The sequence below is a fragment of the Dasypus novemcinctus genome, unplaced genomic scaffold (genome assembly GCF_030445035.2).
Source record: "Dasypus novemcinctus isolate mDasNov1 unplaced genomic scaffold, mDasNov1.1.hap2 scaffold_170, whole genome shotgun sequence".
NCBI lineage: Eukaryota > Metazoa > Chordata > Mammalia > Cingulata > Dasypodidae > Dasypus > Dasypus novemcinctus.
The window spans coordinates 375,357-391,767 of NW_026688161.1; the positions used below are offsets into that span (position 1 = coordinate 375,357).

Sequence of the window (16,411 nt, forward strand, 5' to 3'; positions counted from 1 at the left end):
TAACCATATAGACTATAATTATATTATTTTAAGACAAATTTTACCTTCACAGGACACATTCCCCTACCCAAAGTTACAATAATTCTTTTACATATGGATATCCAGTTCTCCAGGCACCATTTTTTGAATAGGCCATTCTTTCCCAGTTGAGAGGGTTTGGTGGCTTTATTGAATTTTATATGACTATATATATGAGGATCTCTATCAGCTCTCAGTTCAGTTCCATTAGTCTCTGTGTCTCTCCTTGTGCCAATACCATGCTTTTTTCTCTACTGTAGCTTTGTAGTGTGATTCCTCCAATTTCGTTTTTCTTTTTTCTTTTTTTTTATTTCAAGATACTTTTATTTTTAAAACAGGTCACAACATTAAGCTTTTGGCCCATTCTGCGGTTATACAAGCTACAAATGCTTGTTCAGCAGGTGAGAGGCATCCCTTAGAAGTATGTTTGAAAGTGAATAAAAATCCATATAAAACAAAATAATCAAGTAGTTTCCATAGAAACACAGATAAGTGTAACCCCATCTCCTAGTCTTCCTTATCGCTGTCTGTGCCAACCCTACTCTTAGAAGGACATTTCAAAACTAGCAGTAATTAAGTTAAATGATCCCCCCCCCCCAAATCCCTCCATTCAAGATAAACTCACAGCAGCTACAAAAATGGTATTTACACATTAATACTAGCTGGAGCACAAGTGGCCGGGTGGCGCTTCATCCCACTTTCCCAAGCACAGGAAAAAGGCAGAGCACTGGCATCTTGCTCCTCTACTTCAGGTGGAAACCCCCGGCTCTCAATTTGTTGCATGACTTGCCATGCAGGCTCTGACATCACATAGTAGATGGTTGGCCTCTGGAACCCATTGAAAGTGGAAGCAGTAGCCACAGTGTAAGCCCCCAGCATCCAGTCAAACAGCATCCAGTTGCCCACGTGCATTTCTGGCAGGCCACAGTGCTCAATGATCCAATCAAGGCCATCACACGTGGGTCCCCATATGCTAGATGAGTAATACTTCTCATCTGGTTTGCATCTCTTCTGCATAAGAAGCTTTACATGCTCATGATCATAAAGGATACAATTAAATGATCCATACACTCCATCATTCACATAATGCATAAAGGTTTGTTCACTCGATTCATCTTCATCATCAGAGCCTGTCTGTTCCTTAAACACAATTTATTTTGGCAATGATATTCACTGCAAGTGTGAAAGCTGAAGCAGCATAATATCAGCCTGGTTCAGCTATGATTCTCACTCCAGAATCTAATGGGAAATACTTGTCTAATGCTGGATTAATGACACTGGTTATCTCTTCAAATTTAAGCTTCACGTCATCAGATCTGGGAAAGCCACCACCAATATCAAGTAGATACATGCTGAAACCAACCTCAGCTCCCATGTCAAAGACACAGCGGGCATCATAGATGGCCTGCACAAAAGTTTCAGGATCAGTATAGCCACTTCCCACATGGAAGCTGACATCAATGACATCAATATCGAGCTCTTTAGCCCATTCCAAAAGAAGCTTGCTGGTTTTCTGTGTGGCTCCAAATTTAACACTGAGGTGGCAGACTGCTTTGGAGTCATCGGTGGCAATCCACAAAACCAACTTTTGCCTTTGGATATGCCCTGGCCACTTTCATCAACTCAACCTCGCTGTCAAAAGTCATCATCTCAACTCCATTATTGGCGGCATAGTTAATTTGAGACACTTGTTTACAAGGGTTTGCATAGATTATCCTCTCTGGCGGCACCCCGAGACTCTGCACCAACTGGATTTCAGTCTTGCTAGCACAATCAAATCCTGTCCCTATGGAAGCCAGGGTCTTCACTATGGCTTTACTGTCATTACATTTGACTGCAAAGAAGGGGGTGACACGAGGAAGAACTTTTAACCATCTCAGATGTTTCTTTAGAATGTCTCCAAGGTCCACAACATAGAAGGCATCTTTATCATCATCAGAAGAAACTTCATTAATTTTTTGGCCCAGAATGTCCTTGGCAGTAAAACCTTCATCAGGAAATGGCAGTCAAACTCCTCATTACTGAAGTTGTTCATGGTTTCTTGATGTTCCACTGAAACACAACAAAATGGAAAACTAAGACAGAATTTAAAGAGATTTCTTTCAACTTTTCAGGAAGGCAATTCTCCAGGAATTCCAAATCTTGCTGAATTATAAGACTTGTGCCCTTGATGCAGCAGTAGAAATGTTCTCCTAGCACTTGGGCGCTGGGGCCACACCCCGAGGAGGTCCTGCAGCCCGCAATGCTGCCACCATTGCTGCCCACCTCGCTCCCTCCCGTTGGAGGACTGCTGGCCCAAGGAGGCACCAGAACTGCTGCCAGAGGGTGGTTGGTGGCAGAGCTGCAGAGGCCTGACTTATTTTTCTTTTTCAATATGTCTTTACCTATTCGGGGCCTCTTTCCTTTCCAAATAAATTTCATAGTGAGTTTTTCTAATTCCTTAAAGAATGCTGTGTTGATTTTTATTGGGATTGCATTGAATGTGTAGATCAGTTTTGGTAGGACAGACATCTTGATAATATTTAGTCTTCCTATCCATGAACAGGGAATATTCTTCCATTTATTTAGGACTTCTTTGATTTCCTTGAACAGTCTTGTGTATTTCTCTGTGTATAAGTTTTTCACATCTTTAGTTAAATTTATTCCCAGGTATTTGAAATTTTAATTTACTATTGTAAATGATATTTGTTTCTTGATTTCCTCCTGAGCTTGCTCATTATTTGTATATAGAAATGCTACTGATTTTTGTGCATTCATCTTATAACCTGCAACTTCACTAAACTCATTTAAGTTCTAGAAGCCTTGTTGTAGACCTCTTAGGGTTTTCTATGTATAGGATCATGTCATCTGCAAATAATGAAATTTTGACTTCTTCCTGTCCAATTTGAATGCTTTTTGTATCTGCTTCTTGCCTCAGTGCTCGAGCAAGTACTTCTAAGACAATGTTAAATAGAAGGGGTGAGAGTAGGCATCCTTGTCTTGTTCCTGATCTTAGAGGGAAGGATTTTAGGATTTCACCATTGTAAAAGATGTTGGCTGTGGGTTTTTCATATATACTCTTTATTATGTTAAAAAAATTTCCTTGTATTCTGATCTTTTGCAGTGTTTTTATCAAGAAAGGGTGCTGTATTTTGTCCAATTCTTTTTCTGCATCTATAGATATAATCATGATTTTTTCCCTTTAATCTGCTTACATGGTGTATAACATTGATTGATTTGCTTATGTTGAACCATCCTTGCATACCCGGAATGAATCCCACTTGGTTATGGTATATAATTTGCTTAATGTATTGTTGAATACAGTTAGCAACTATTTTGTTGAGGATTTTTGCATCTAGGTTCATTAGAGAAATTGATCTGTAATTTTCCTTTTTGTGGTGTCTTTGTTTGGCTTTGGTACTAGGATAATGTTGGCATCATAGAAGGAGTTAGGTAATGTTCTTTCTGCTTCGATTTTTTGGAAGAGTTTCAGCAGGATTGGTGTTAGTTCTTTCTGGAATGTTTTGTAGAATTCACCAGTGAAGCTGTCTGGCCCTGGGTTCTTCTTTGTTGGGAGGTTTTTAATGACTGATTCTATCTCTTTACTTGTGATTGGCTTGTTGAGATAATCAATTTCTTCTTTCATCAATATAGGCTGCTTATGTGTTTCTAGGAATTTGTCCGTTTCCTCTGAATTGTCAGTTTTGTTGGAATATAGTTTTTCAAAGTATCCTCTCATGATAATCTTTATTTCTGTGGGGTCAGTGATGACATCTCCCTTCTTGTTTCTTATTTTGTGTATTTGCATCTTATCGCTCTTTTTCTTTGTTAGTCTAGCTAAGGGTTTGTCAATTTTATTGATCTTCCCAAAGAACCAGCTTCTTGGTTTTGTTTATCTTTTCAAGTGCTTTCCTATTTTCTATTTCATTTAGTTCTGCTCTTATCTTTGTTCTTTCTTTCTTTCTTCTTCCTGTGGGGTTACTTTGTTGTTTTTTTACTAATTCCTCCAAATGTGCAGGTAGTTCTTCAATTTTTGCTCTTTCTTCTTTTTGGATGTATGAATTTATGGCTATAAATTTCCCTCTCAGTACTGCTTTTGCTGCATCCCATAAGTTTTGTATGTTGTGTTATCATTTTCATGAGTTTCAAGGTAGTTATTAACTTCTTTTGAGATTTCCTCTTTGACCCACTGTTTTCTAAGAGCATGCTGTTTAATTTCCATATCTTGGTGTGAAATCTGGCTTCACTCCACTGTGGTCAGAGATATTATTTTTTATGATTTTGATCTTTCTGAATTCACTGAGCCTTTCTTTGTGGCTAGCATATGGTCCATCTTGGAGAATGATCCATGTGCACTTAAGAAAAATGTATATCCTGCTGTATTCGGGTGTAATGATCTGTAAATGTCTATTAGATCCAACTCCTCTAATATACTGTTTAAAGTTTTTATTTCTTTAGTGTTTCTCTTTTGAGATGTTCTATCCAAAGTTGATAGTGGTGTATTAAAATCTCCCACTATAATTGTAGAGTCATCTACTCTTTCACTTAGTTTTTCCAGTGTTTGCCTCATGTATTTGGAGGCACCCTTGTTAGGAGCATAAATAATTATGATTATTTGTTCTTCTTGAGAGATTGTCCCTTTCACTAATATGTAGTAGCCTTCTTTGTCTCTCACAATTTTTTCACATTTAAAGTCTATTTTGTCTGATATTAATATAGCTACTCCTGTCTTTTTTGGTTATTGTTTGCTTGTAAGATTGTTTTCCAACCTTTCAACCTCCATGAATCCCTGGGTCTAAGATGTGTTTCTTGTAGACAGCATATAGATGGGTCATATTTCCTTATCCAATCTCCAAGTCTGAATCTTTTGATAAGTGAGTTTAATCCATTGACATTCAGTGTTATTACTTTCAAGGAATTTTTTATGTTAGCCATATTTTGATTGGATTTGTGTTTGTCATATTTTGTTTGTTTTTTTCCTTCTCTTTTTGTCTTTTTTGTTGCTCTTACACTCTCCTCCAACTCTGCCTCTCCTGTTTTTTCCTTTCTTCCTGAAGAACTCCTTTTAGTATTTCTTGAAGGGCAGGGTTCTTGTTGGCATTCTCTTTCAATTTCTGTTTATCTGTGAATATTTTTAACTCTCCATCTTTTTTAATGCTAGTTTAGCTGGGTAGAGTATTCTTGGTTGGATTTTTTTTTCTTTTAGTACCTTGACTATATCATACCACTGCCTTCTTGCCTCCATGGTTTCAGATGAGAAAGCAGCACTTAATCTTATGGAGCCTCCCTTGTATGTGATGGTTCTCTTTTCTCTTGCTTTTAGAATTTTTTCTTTGTCTTGAGCATTGGATAATTTGACACATATATGTCTTGGGGTGGGCCTGTTGGGATTTATGATGTTTGGGGTGTGTTGTGCTTCCTAGACATGTACATCCATCTCTCTCAGTAGATTTGGGAAGTTTTCAGTCATTATTTCCTCCAACAGCCCTTCTGTCCCCTTTCCCTTCTCTTCTCCTTCTGGGATGCCTATAATACATGTTTGTGCATTCTGCATTGTCATTCAGGTCCCTAAGTCCTAGTTGGATTTTTTCTATCTTTTTATCAATCAGTTCTATTATCTGTTTGATTTCAGATGTAATGTCTTCCATGTCGCTAATTCTCTCCTCTGCCTCTTCTAATCTGCTGCTATTTGCAGCAAGTGTATTTTTCATTTCTTGAACTGTGCTGTTCATCCCCATCATATCTGTTATCTTTTTGCATAGGTCTGCAATTTCCTCTCCAAGTGTTTTCTTCATATTGTTAATCTCTAATATATGTTTTGAGATCTTTAATTACTTGTCCAATGTTCTGCTCCCCTTCCCAGCTTTTAGTTTGTTCATTGGATTCAGCCATGTTTTCCTGATTATTGGTTTGGTTTGTAGTTTTTTGTTGCTGTCTGGTCATCATTTTATCTTGATGGGTTTAATCAGTTCCTTAGCTTCTTTGTCTATTCTTGGGGATTAATTAGTTGTTCTTTCATAAATGTTATGTCTTCTCTTTGTCACTTTGTTCTTCTTATTCTATGTTCTTGTTGCTGGCTAAGTTCACTTTGAAGGAAAATATTAGGGCCAGGGAAAGCAAAACGAGTAAGAAAAGAAAGTGTGTAATGTAGTATTGGTAATAACTGTTAACAGAGCAAAAATGTGAGATCTGGGAGAATGGATATTAGACTCACGTAAGTTGTGTTGAGTTATAGCAGTAAATAGAGTACCTATAATGAGACAGTCAACTGAATATTGGAGAAATAGAGTATGAATTAAAAAGCAGTGTTTTAATGAGAGAGGGAAAGAGAAAAGAAAGACAATAATATTAAGAGTGGATAAAAGACAAAAAACAGAACAAAGGTATTAGAAATTAAAAGTCAGACAATTTGGGGGCCAAAGAAAGGGAGGTGGAATGTAAGGGAGACAGTAGATGATGGAGGATAACAAGATGTAGGGTGGCCAAAATCAATTCACACAGAAAAGAGGAAATGGAGGATGAGGAAACACAGCAAATGTGAAGTGCTCCCTGCAGCTCCTATTATATAAATTAAATATAATAAAATAAGAAGAAAAAGAGAGAAAAGAAAAAAAGAGAAGAAAAAAGAGCATGGGCAAAGAAAAGGGAGGGAAACAAGCAAGAAAAAGAAAAGGAGAAAAAAGCTAAATAAACAAAAAAGGACCTTGGGGGATAAAATGGGAGAAAAGACCAGGAGATAATGCAATATTAGCAACCAAGACAAAAAAAAGAAGAAAAAGAAAAAAACAGAAATGCTGAGGGCTAGGATAATCAAAGACCTCAGTGGACTTCATTGCACGGTGGATTCAGGGATGGGAAGGCTGTGATATTGCAGACTTAAGGTGTGTGAGTCTCTGGAGTGTGGTCCAGCAGGGTTTAGGGGACACAGACCTGGGAACCATGCATCCAGTTAACAGGGGGCCTGGGAGCACTGCAGTGCAACACAGCCTTCAGGGATCCCTGCAGCTGGGCACAGCCCTAGGGAGAGGGGCCCCACCTGCAAACTCTGACCTCTGTGTCAGAAACCCAAAATTCCACCTCTTACAAGAATCTCTTCTATTACTGTCTCACCAAATAGACATCCAGACACCTCCTGCCCTGCAAGCCCCTGAAACAGCCTGCTGGGTGTGCTGCTGCACTACAAAGAGTTCAGGGACCACCCCAGACAGGCTGCCAGCCCTAGGTGGAAGGGTTCCTCCTACAACTTCTGACCTCCATGTCAGAAACTGCAAGTTCCACCTCTTGCAAGAATCTCTTCTGTCACTGTCTCACCAAATTGACATCCAGTCACCTCCTGCCCTGCAAGCCCCCGAAACAGCCTGCTCAGGTTTAGGAACACCCCACACAACAAAGATCCCAGGGATCACCATGGTCCAGCCGCCAGCCCTAGGGGGAGGGGCTCCAGCCAGAACATCTGACCTCTGAATCGGAAACCCAAAATTCCACCTCTTGCAAGAATCTCCTCCATCACTGTCTCACCAAATCAACTTCCAGACACTTCCCACCCTGCAAGTCTCCAAAACAGCCTGCTCAGGGCTTGGGAACTCCCCAGCAAAGCAAAGCCTCCAGGAATCACCACCACCGGGCAGCCAGTCCCAGGGGGAAGGGTCCCACTCACAACCGCAACCTCCATGAAAAAGACCCAAAATTCTACCTCTTCCAAGAATCTCCTCTGTCACCATCCTCTTGTGGAATTTAAGAGAAGTTCAATTATTTGAGTATAGAGAGGCCAGGACTCAGGAATGATTTTGAGAAGGAAAAATGGTTTATTGACGGCCGGCTGGACTCGGGAGCTTTCAGTTTGAATCCCGAGCCCTGAACAAGATTTTCAAACGTCTTTTATACAGAAAGGAAAGGCCAAATGGTCCCTTTGTTTCAGTTCTCAATAGGCTTCAATTAGCATATATCTTCCACATCTTAGGTAAGCTTTTAGCATGGACTCCAGACATTCTAGATAAGCCTTTAGCATATTTGGTTTTTGCATTTCCCCTAAATACTTAAAGTTTATAGCCCTTGCATTGTTAAACATTTCCTGGGACTGGAGCCGCTGCCAGTCCCTAAGGGCAGGACTGCAGCCTCTTACCGTTCCACACCCACAAGTCAAACAACTTAGTTATCTCTGAAGAGACAAATAGCCTTCCACCCATAGCCCACATCATTCCCCCCCTTTTGCCAAAGTTTACTTGCTAAGCTTTGGCATAATTATTGTTGGAGCTATGAGGTGGATGGCTGTTTGTTGTCTTGATTGATTATTTATCAGTCTTTAGTACAGCATCTAGGACTGTTTTTAGAAGTTTAGAACTTTTCATTCTAGACAGCAGAATCTTGGGCAGGGGCCTCCCGCAGTTATTCTGCTGCCACTGGCACTCACGTGGATTTCCAGTCAGGTCCCAGATCCATCTATTACTTTTATTTTACTCTTAAAGAGTTTACACCTTTAATTTAAAAGGGGTGCTGAAGGGAGACGATCTCTTTTCTGTAACTGCTTCCTGCTGGCCATGGGCTGTAGTCATTGCCTAATAAGGTGTAAAACTCTTTAATTTATTCTAATTGGAGGAAGATGGATCTGGCATTCTGTACGAAGTTGGATGAAGTTTTCATATGGTTAATAAGATGTTCACTCTGAAAGAAACAAACTTAATTAAAATTTTGGAATACCTGTTTTTAAAAGAGGACACATTGGATTACAGAGGTAGACAAGGTTAGGTGCCTATAAAGATGGCATTCCTTAAAAGCTGGTGGGAACAGCATATATATTCTTTTTTAAGTTATCCATCTTTAGAGAGAAATTGCAACAGACACTTAGCTTTGTCTGAAGACACATTCCAAGCTGTTCAATGATTGACACTCATTCGCTCTGTCAGATGCTCCTGGTGAACTGGCACTCCTTGGGCAACTGGCTTCACTCAGGATTAGAACACTAATTTGGAAATACTCTTAGTTTTCACCTGTGGGAGTGATCAGAACTACAGAATAAAGATTTTTACACCTTGGTTTTCATTGTACAATTTCTAGCAATTTTGACTTGTTCAATAGGTGACTCACCATCAGCAAGCAAGCCTCACTTTTGCTAACTGAGACTGGCTGAGACTGCCACCTTATTCTATAGACATGTTATTAACTGTTTAGAAAATGATTTTACCAGGAATTTAACATGTCTAATATACTTCTGCACTTGATCCAAAATAGAAAAGATAACATTACAATTATTAGGCATATATTTAGTACAGGATAAAAGTGCAGCACTTAATATTAACTAATGTATTACTTAATGCATAAGGATTCAGAGTTGCAATTATTAGTTTTGAGTTTCAGGTTTGTAATACTTTACATGTTATCTCTCCACGAGAGCAGGCCATAATGCCAATTGTGTTTAAGTTTTACTTACAGTATCCTGGTATCATGGCTCCACTTAGCATGTTCTTCAACGCAGTGAGCAAGTTGCAGCATCCTTCATCTTAGAGAGATTTTCCAGTATTCTACTAGCCTGGTGCATAGTGCTCTCTGGCACCATGGAACAGTGCCAGTCTGGAAGCGATATCCATTGTACACTTCGCTGTACCGAGTCATTATTGGCTGCAGGAGCTTGAAACTGCAATATAGTTTCCATCAACTTCAGGAGCAGAACCAGAGACTGATATAGCACATATTTTTAATTGAGGGGTCAGTGACCAGCCTAGCCAATAACTCACATGGAGAGGCCACCTGTAATGTATACAAGGCCTGGTTCGAATGCACAAGAGTTTGACAATGTTAAAGTTTATTCCTTGTTTTATATATATTTTAAACAACTTAACGCAATACATATATCAAATGACTATTTACTTACACAATTTTACTATGAAGATAACAGTAGGTACTTTACTTTAGTAATAGAGGAAAAATATTATTTTTCATTGTTAGAATGAAAACAGAATATTTCCAATAGAATCAAGACAACTTTTTATTACCATTTACTTAAATGTGTATTTTGCAGTGGCCTTCAGACACGTTTATTATCATGAAGTTATTTCTGCTACCAATACCAATCTAAGTTTCTTTAGTTAACAATGACTTCTACAACTAGAACTATTTAAACATTTTCAGTTTGGAAGATGTTTTACAAACTCTTTATAATTGACTATAACCGCATTGACTAGACACCTCATGTTTAAATAAACTTACTAAATTACAATTACCAATGAAAGAAATTTACTCTTTATTTAAGAGAGCATATCTACAATCTTTTTCCTTTAGCCTAATTTCACCAATGTGAACTTACAATTTTCATTACTGTAAAGATTTTGTACATATAATGTTAATTTAGTTTATAAATTAACTATGGGAGATTACACTCAAGTTAAATAAAATTGAAACCATAATAGTTTATGCAAGGAATGTTCTCTTTTTCCCTTACAGGAAGCTAAAAACTTCTTTTCTTTAAGTTATCAAAATTATTAAATTAAAAGCATACTGACTACCAGGTTTTAAAACACATGCATACTGACTACCAGGTTTTAAAACACATTACACAATTACTTAATTTTTAAAAATCATAACCCAGGAAAGATCTCTCCATAGTTTTTATGGACTTTCCTTTACTTACTGAAATTTGTTAATAGAGCCACTAATTACCTTTATTTCATTGGAAATAAATCTTCTGGAAGAAATTAAGGCTCACCAGATTGTGGAGAAGAAAATAATTTATTCTCAATCTTGCAAGAAGGGGTGCAGAGCCAGATATGGCTGGTGCCATGAACAAAGAAAAATGACACAATTTATACCCCTAAGCCTAGCATGCAAGCTCTTCCTGTTTTTCCATAGATTGGATACTTCAGAAGTTACAGCTTATCTGAGATTTAACTTTCCCACACAAAAGTTTGATTTAACTGCTTCTTCTATCACATTCCAACCATTTTAGTTTTTACCTGCTCCCCCCTTTGTCAAATAAGGAATAGAATTTAGTGCTGAAATGGCACCGACTTAGTTAGCTCCTTCTTGGGCATCCTTCCACTGCCCATAGGACTGGCCTAAACTGGTCTCCTCCACTGCTGTCCAACCCGGGAGTGGGAGACTGAGGCAGCAGGCCGCCGGGTTACGTCAACATTTTTCTTATGTGAAAATTAACCTAATCTTTGTTTGTTGTTTTTTTTTTGCAATTTATGGCTGACAAAGGTTTAAACTGGGAAATTACCAGGCAAACTGATTCTTAATTCCCTAGCCTAGTAGATAGGTTTAATCTGCCACACCTAGTCTTGCCTTAAAAGCTCTTGCAAAGAGGAGGCCCTTTTCCAATTGTTTCCATAATCAGATTTCTATGACTTTTTCATCCTGCTTAGTTTAATTTGGGCTTTAAGAATATTTATAAATATAACTGCATATTTAATTTTTAACAATTTGAATAGACCTCTTTTAAGAATTTTTATTTGTTAATTTGATATTATCCTGATGTATGAAGACATATATTGAGCTTTTTTTTTTTTAAATGGGCAGACACAAAGAGTTAGACACAAACACAACTCATTGATATTACTTATAATTTGCATTATTTTATATACTGTTTAGCTTAATTAATTAGGGGTCCAGAAATACATATTACTTATATAACTGCATATTTAACCTCAACAATTTGAGCAAATAGGCAGACATGAATAGTTTGACACAACAACATGACTTTAGTTACTTTAAACTTTTCAAAGACTTTTGAAACTCTTCTTAATTTGCACTATGACCATGCAGTTTACCACAAGAATTTTCTTTCTTACTTAATGGATTGTAATAACCAAAATGTTCTCAATGCCTTAGCACCATTTTGTTTTAGAACTTTATATTTTACTTTGAAATTAGCAGAATTTTGGATAAGCAACAAGATTAATTTTATATATATTTACTGAGGCTATTTGAAGCCTCAGGGAGACAGACTGCTTTCTCTCATGAATTGCCACTCTTAGGAACACTGACCTTCAAGGCAGGAGACTTCTCCCCCTCCACCCCCCTTTTTGATTTTGGAGATAATAAAACTCCAGTGGCCATTTAACCTTATTCTATCAGGCAGCAATTTATTTAGTTTACACTTGAATTCATGAGAGAAAGGGTTACTAATACCAGGAGAGGAGACAGTGATGTCCCAGCTCTTCTCAATTATGAAATAACCATAGGCAAAGGCAAAGGGTGAGGTTAGGCTTGAAGTAACCATAAACAAAGGAAAGGTTAGTGTAGAATTTACACTTAAATAATAGTTTCAGGCTAAATTCACCCAGCTATAATCTCAGTTATTGTCTTTCCACTGTTTTATAATATAAATGCATTTATAAATGATTTTAACTCTTAGTTACAGTTTTTATTAATTTTTTTAAAACCTATTAATTTTATAACACCCTTAAATACCTTTCATTCAACTTATAACATATTAAATGAACTTAACCATTACTTTAATTTTTCCTTTAAAGTAAAAGAATAAATCTCTTGCAGTTAGTTTGAAATAAAAGGCTACTTTTCAGGATTTGATTTCTAGAACATAAAATGTTCTTTTAAAAGAGGTAAGACTCTTCTTCAAACATTGAGGATATGATGAGGTTAAAGCACAAGAAGCTATTGATAAAAGATTTTCTTTGTATACTGATCTTACTCAATTTAATCATAAAAATTTTCCTTCCACAAACCTTCTACACTTTCAGTATTCATTCAGGTTCTGTCCCACACTCTACTCTTTCCAATAATCAATCATTTTATCTTAGGACAAAATCATCTTCTGTTTCCTTAACAATAAAAACACACTCCATATATCCCACATACTAAGTTACCAGGCAAACTTCTTACAACATATAATTGCCATTAATACTAAACAAGTTTGTTAAAAGAATGAACTTTTCTTCACTTTAAATACTTAGTAGCATGTAATACCAGAAACAGTTTTTTTGGAAGCAAGTTGGCAGGGGAGATTGGCTGCTGAATAAGTTTGTTATAAAATTGCCTTTTATTATTATTATTATCAATTCAGTTTTGTTAAATAATGACTTTCTGCAATTAGCCACTTAAATACCTTAAACAATGCTTTGTAAAACTTTTATATTTATACCCTTAAGACAAATTTTACCTTCACAGAACACATTCTCTTACTTAAGGTTACTACAATACCTTCTAAGAACCTGAGCAGAATGCAAACGTATTTTGGCTTTGACACCCTAAGGAGGGAACTTTACTGCATTTATTCTGATTCTGCTTTTCACCCTCTTCACTTCCCCCCCTTCCAGGCAGTCGGGTGCACAACAAACAGGAATGCGGCTTATGAATAGAATGGTGGACTCACTGGAAAGGGGCAAGCCGCTCCCCCCTTTCCAGCTTTCAGCCAAAATGGGCAGACAGAACCTACTAAAATTTGGCAACTCTCCCAGGGACCCAGCCACCCTGACTGGGACATCCCCAACAAACTTGGGTGCATGGCGCGGACACATATGGCCTCCAAGCCCCGGCAAAGGGCCAGACCAGAGAGAAGACAGCAGAGCATGCACAAACATCTAGACTCCGCAAACATCCAGACTCCTCAGCTTTTGCCCCAGAATCATTTCACTCCCTTGCCAATGGCAAGGGAGGACTCCAGCTCAGCTGTAATTCCACTTTACATAAGGACACAACTCCAACACTAGCCTTGAGCTGACACAGACAGAAGCACAAAGGTCACTAATATGACCCACAAGTTTATATATTTATTTTCACCATGGCTGCCCCCACAGCCATCACAAACCTCAGAACATTTAACATTTGGTATAAAGCGAATTCATTCACAAATTAGCACCATAACAAAAGATTTCAGCTAAGACTTTTCCACTGTTTAAACTTTACTCCCAGACCAAGCTCCACCAGAAAAGCCGATCCATTTTCCTGTAACCAAGTTTTGTTTCCCTTAATCTAGACCAATTTCCAGGACATTAGGACTTGAACCTATAAATAGCCCTTCCTATTAAAATCGAGACTCCACTCCTTTAGTGGATATAAGACCAGTACAGATTCTAACATGCAGTTAGACAAACCCAAAACACCAGGGCTTTTCCCTGGTTTTCCTCCTTTTCCCAAGCCTAGAGAGAACGGCTTCCCCCCAGCCTTCTGGGGCTACTAGGGTTCTCTCGGGAGGTGATCAGCCTCCCCTTCCTAGCAATTAAAGCTAGGGCCTTCCAGACTGTGCTCACCCGGGGAGTCTTACCTTCTTCCATGTTCAGAGTTCTTTTTCGTTCCCAGAATCTTTCTCTTCAGACCTTCCATTGCCCTCGATTTTTGTCGGGAAGATTCTGGTGGAGCCCACATCTTTTCTGGATTAAATTTAATCCAGGGGCGCCCAGATCTGGGGTTCACCCGAGTCCTCCCGGCTTCCTCGGGGATTTGGAAGGGGCAGCAAAATGCTACCGTCTCTGGCCTTCATTTGTAGTCCCACCAGAGTCGCCAAAAATGTTGTGGAATTTAAGAGAAGTTGAATTATTTGAGTATAGAGAGGCCAGGACTCAGGAATGATTTTGAGAAGGAAAAATGGTTTATTGACGGCCGGCTGGACTCGAGAGCTTTCAGTTTGAATCCCGAGCCCTGAACAAGATTTTCAAACGTCTTTTATACAGAAAGGAAAGGCCAAATGGTCCCTTTGTTTCAGTTCTCAATAGGCTTCAATTAGCATATATCTTCCACATCTTAGGTAAGCTTTTAGCATGGACTCCAGACATTCTAGATAAGCCTTTAGCATATTTGGTTTTTGCATTTCCCCTAAATACTTAAAGTTTATAGCCCTTGCATTGTTAAACATTTCCTGGGACTGGAGCCGCTGCCAGTCCCTAAGGGCAGGACTGCAGCCTCTTACCGTTCCACACCCACAAGTCAAACAACTTAGTTATCTCTGTAGAGACAAAGAGCCTTCCACCCATAGCCCACATCAATCCCACCAAATCAACATCCAGACACCTCCTTCACTTCAAACACCCAAAACAGCCTGGTCTAGCAGGACTCCAACCCTACTCAGCCGCTTCTTTGCAGGAGAGATTATAAGGACGCCATCTTGTCTCCTACCCACAACTATCTTTTTAACATAGGGTAAAGCATCTGCCATATCTGAAAAGATTCCAGGTGTTGATGCTGGGGCAGCCATAATTGCTGGCTCAACAGGTGCATTAGGTTGAACTGGATATAAGCTAGGATAAAGACCTGGATGATATATGGAGACCGCATATTTTATTAGAGTAGACAGGTATTTTCTTAACTATAAAAGGGTTAGTACTAGGACTAGGCATAAAGCCAGGAGACTCTCCTCTGCCTTTTGGCTCAGAATTTCTTTCTTTCAAATGGCCCTCCACTTTCTGTTTGTCTATGGGTTTTGAAAATATAGTAATTTCTTCTTTGTCATCTTCCTCTGATTGTAAAGGATCTAAGGTGGCAGTAATTTGCTGGCACAAAGCTCACACAGATAAAAGGAATGGATTCCCCTCTTTGATATGCTCTCTGTAAAGCTTTCATTACACATCTCCACTGTTTCAAATTTAAAACATTATGCCCCTGAGGCTGAAACCAACCACAATGCTTTTGTATTAAAGCAAACAATTCAATTAACTCACAACTTTTTACAGGCACCCCACTAGCTTTCAACAAAGTTTTTAACACTTGCAAATATTCTTCCACACTTCCCATTTGAATACCCATTACCCTGATGACTTTGTGGAAATGTTACTTACCTAAAAGAAGACTTGAGTCACACTGCTTTGGACGTCATTTACAACCCTCATAGGAGTCCTTTCCGTGGGTCCCAATACTGTTTTGGAAGACTCACTTCTTTGGGCTCTGCATTGGGCACCATTTGTTGGAGATTTGGGCCTGAATGTTATTGGGAATGAAAGAAAGAGAAAAAGAAGAATGAAAGAAAGAGAGAGAGAGCTGGGATCAGGCGGTCTGTGAGTAGAGACTCATCAGACAACTTTTTGTTTACAAGGCACTCTATATATACCCGTCTACATGAGAACAAGCAGTTAACTATCAGCATTACTCATAGTCTAAGGAACTTAAAAAAATCTTATCTCAAGGTACAAAGTCTAAGTGTTCAATTTACTACAAAACGTATGTGCTCATCTTTTCTTTTAGTCTTTAACAGCTTCCTCCTGTTTACTGGGGAACTCTGTATTACCACATTCCTTCGGTTGCAAGCATAGCCATGGAAAGAGTATGTCTCTCCTTGTGAGACCTCTGTGCCACAGTTTCCAAAGGGAAAAAGCTATAAAATATTCCAGTCTGTAACTGGATGCAGAAGTTATACCATACTCAGCCATGAAAGGATAGTAGCTGCGGTTGCAACATTACATGAGGTGTCAGCTGACTTGAGCAGGGGGCGTATTTTTTAGTTAATAGAGCTCATGATTTGCTGGTTGCT

General features: G+C 38.5%; 1 pseudogene; it reads right to left on the reverse strand.

Annotated features, from left to right (window-relative positions):
• Positions 1-651: 651 nt before the first annotated feature.
• On the reverse strand, positions 652-2,093 carry LOC101440882 (ornithine decarboxylase pseudogene; annotated as a pseudogene).
• Between the last annotated feature and the right edge of the window lie 14,318 nt (positions 2,094-16,411).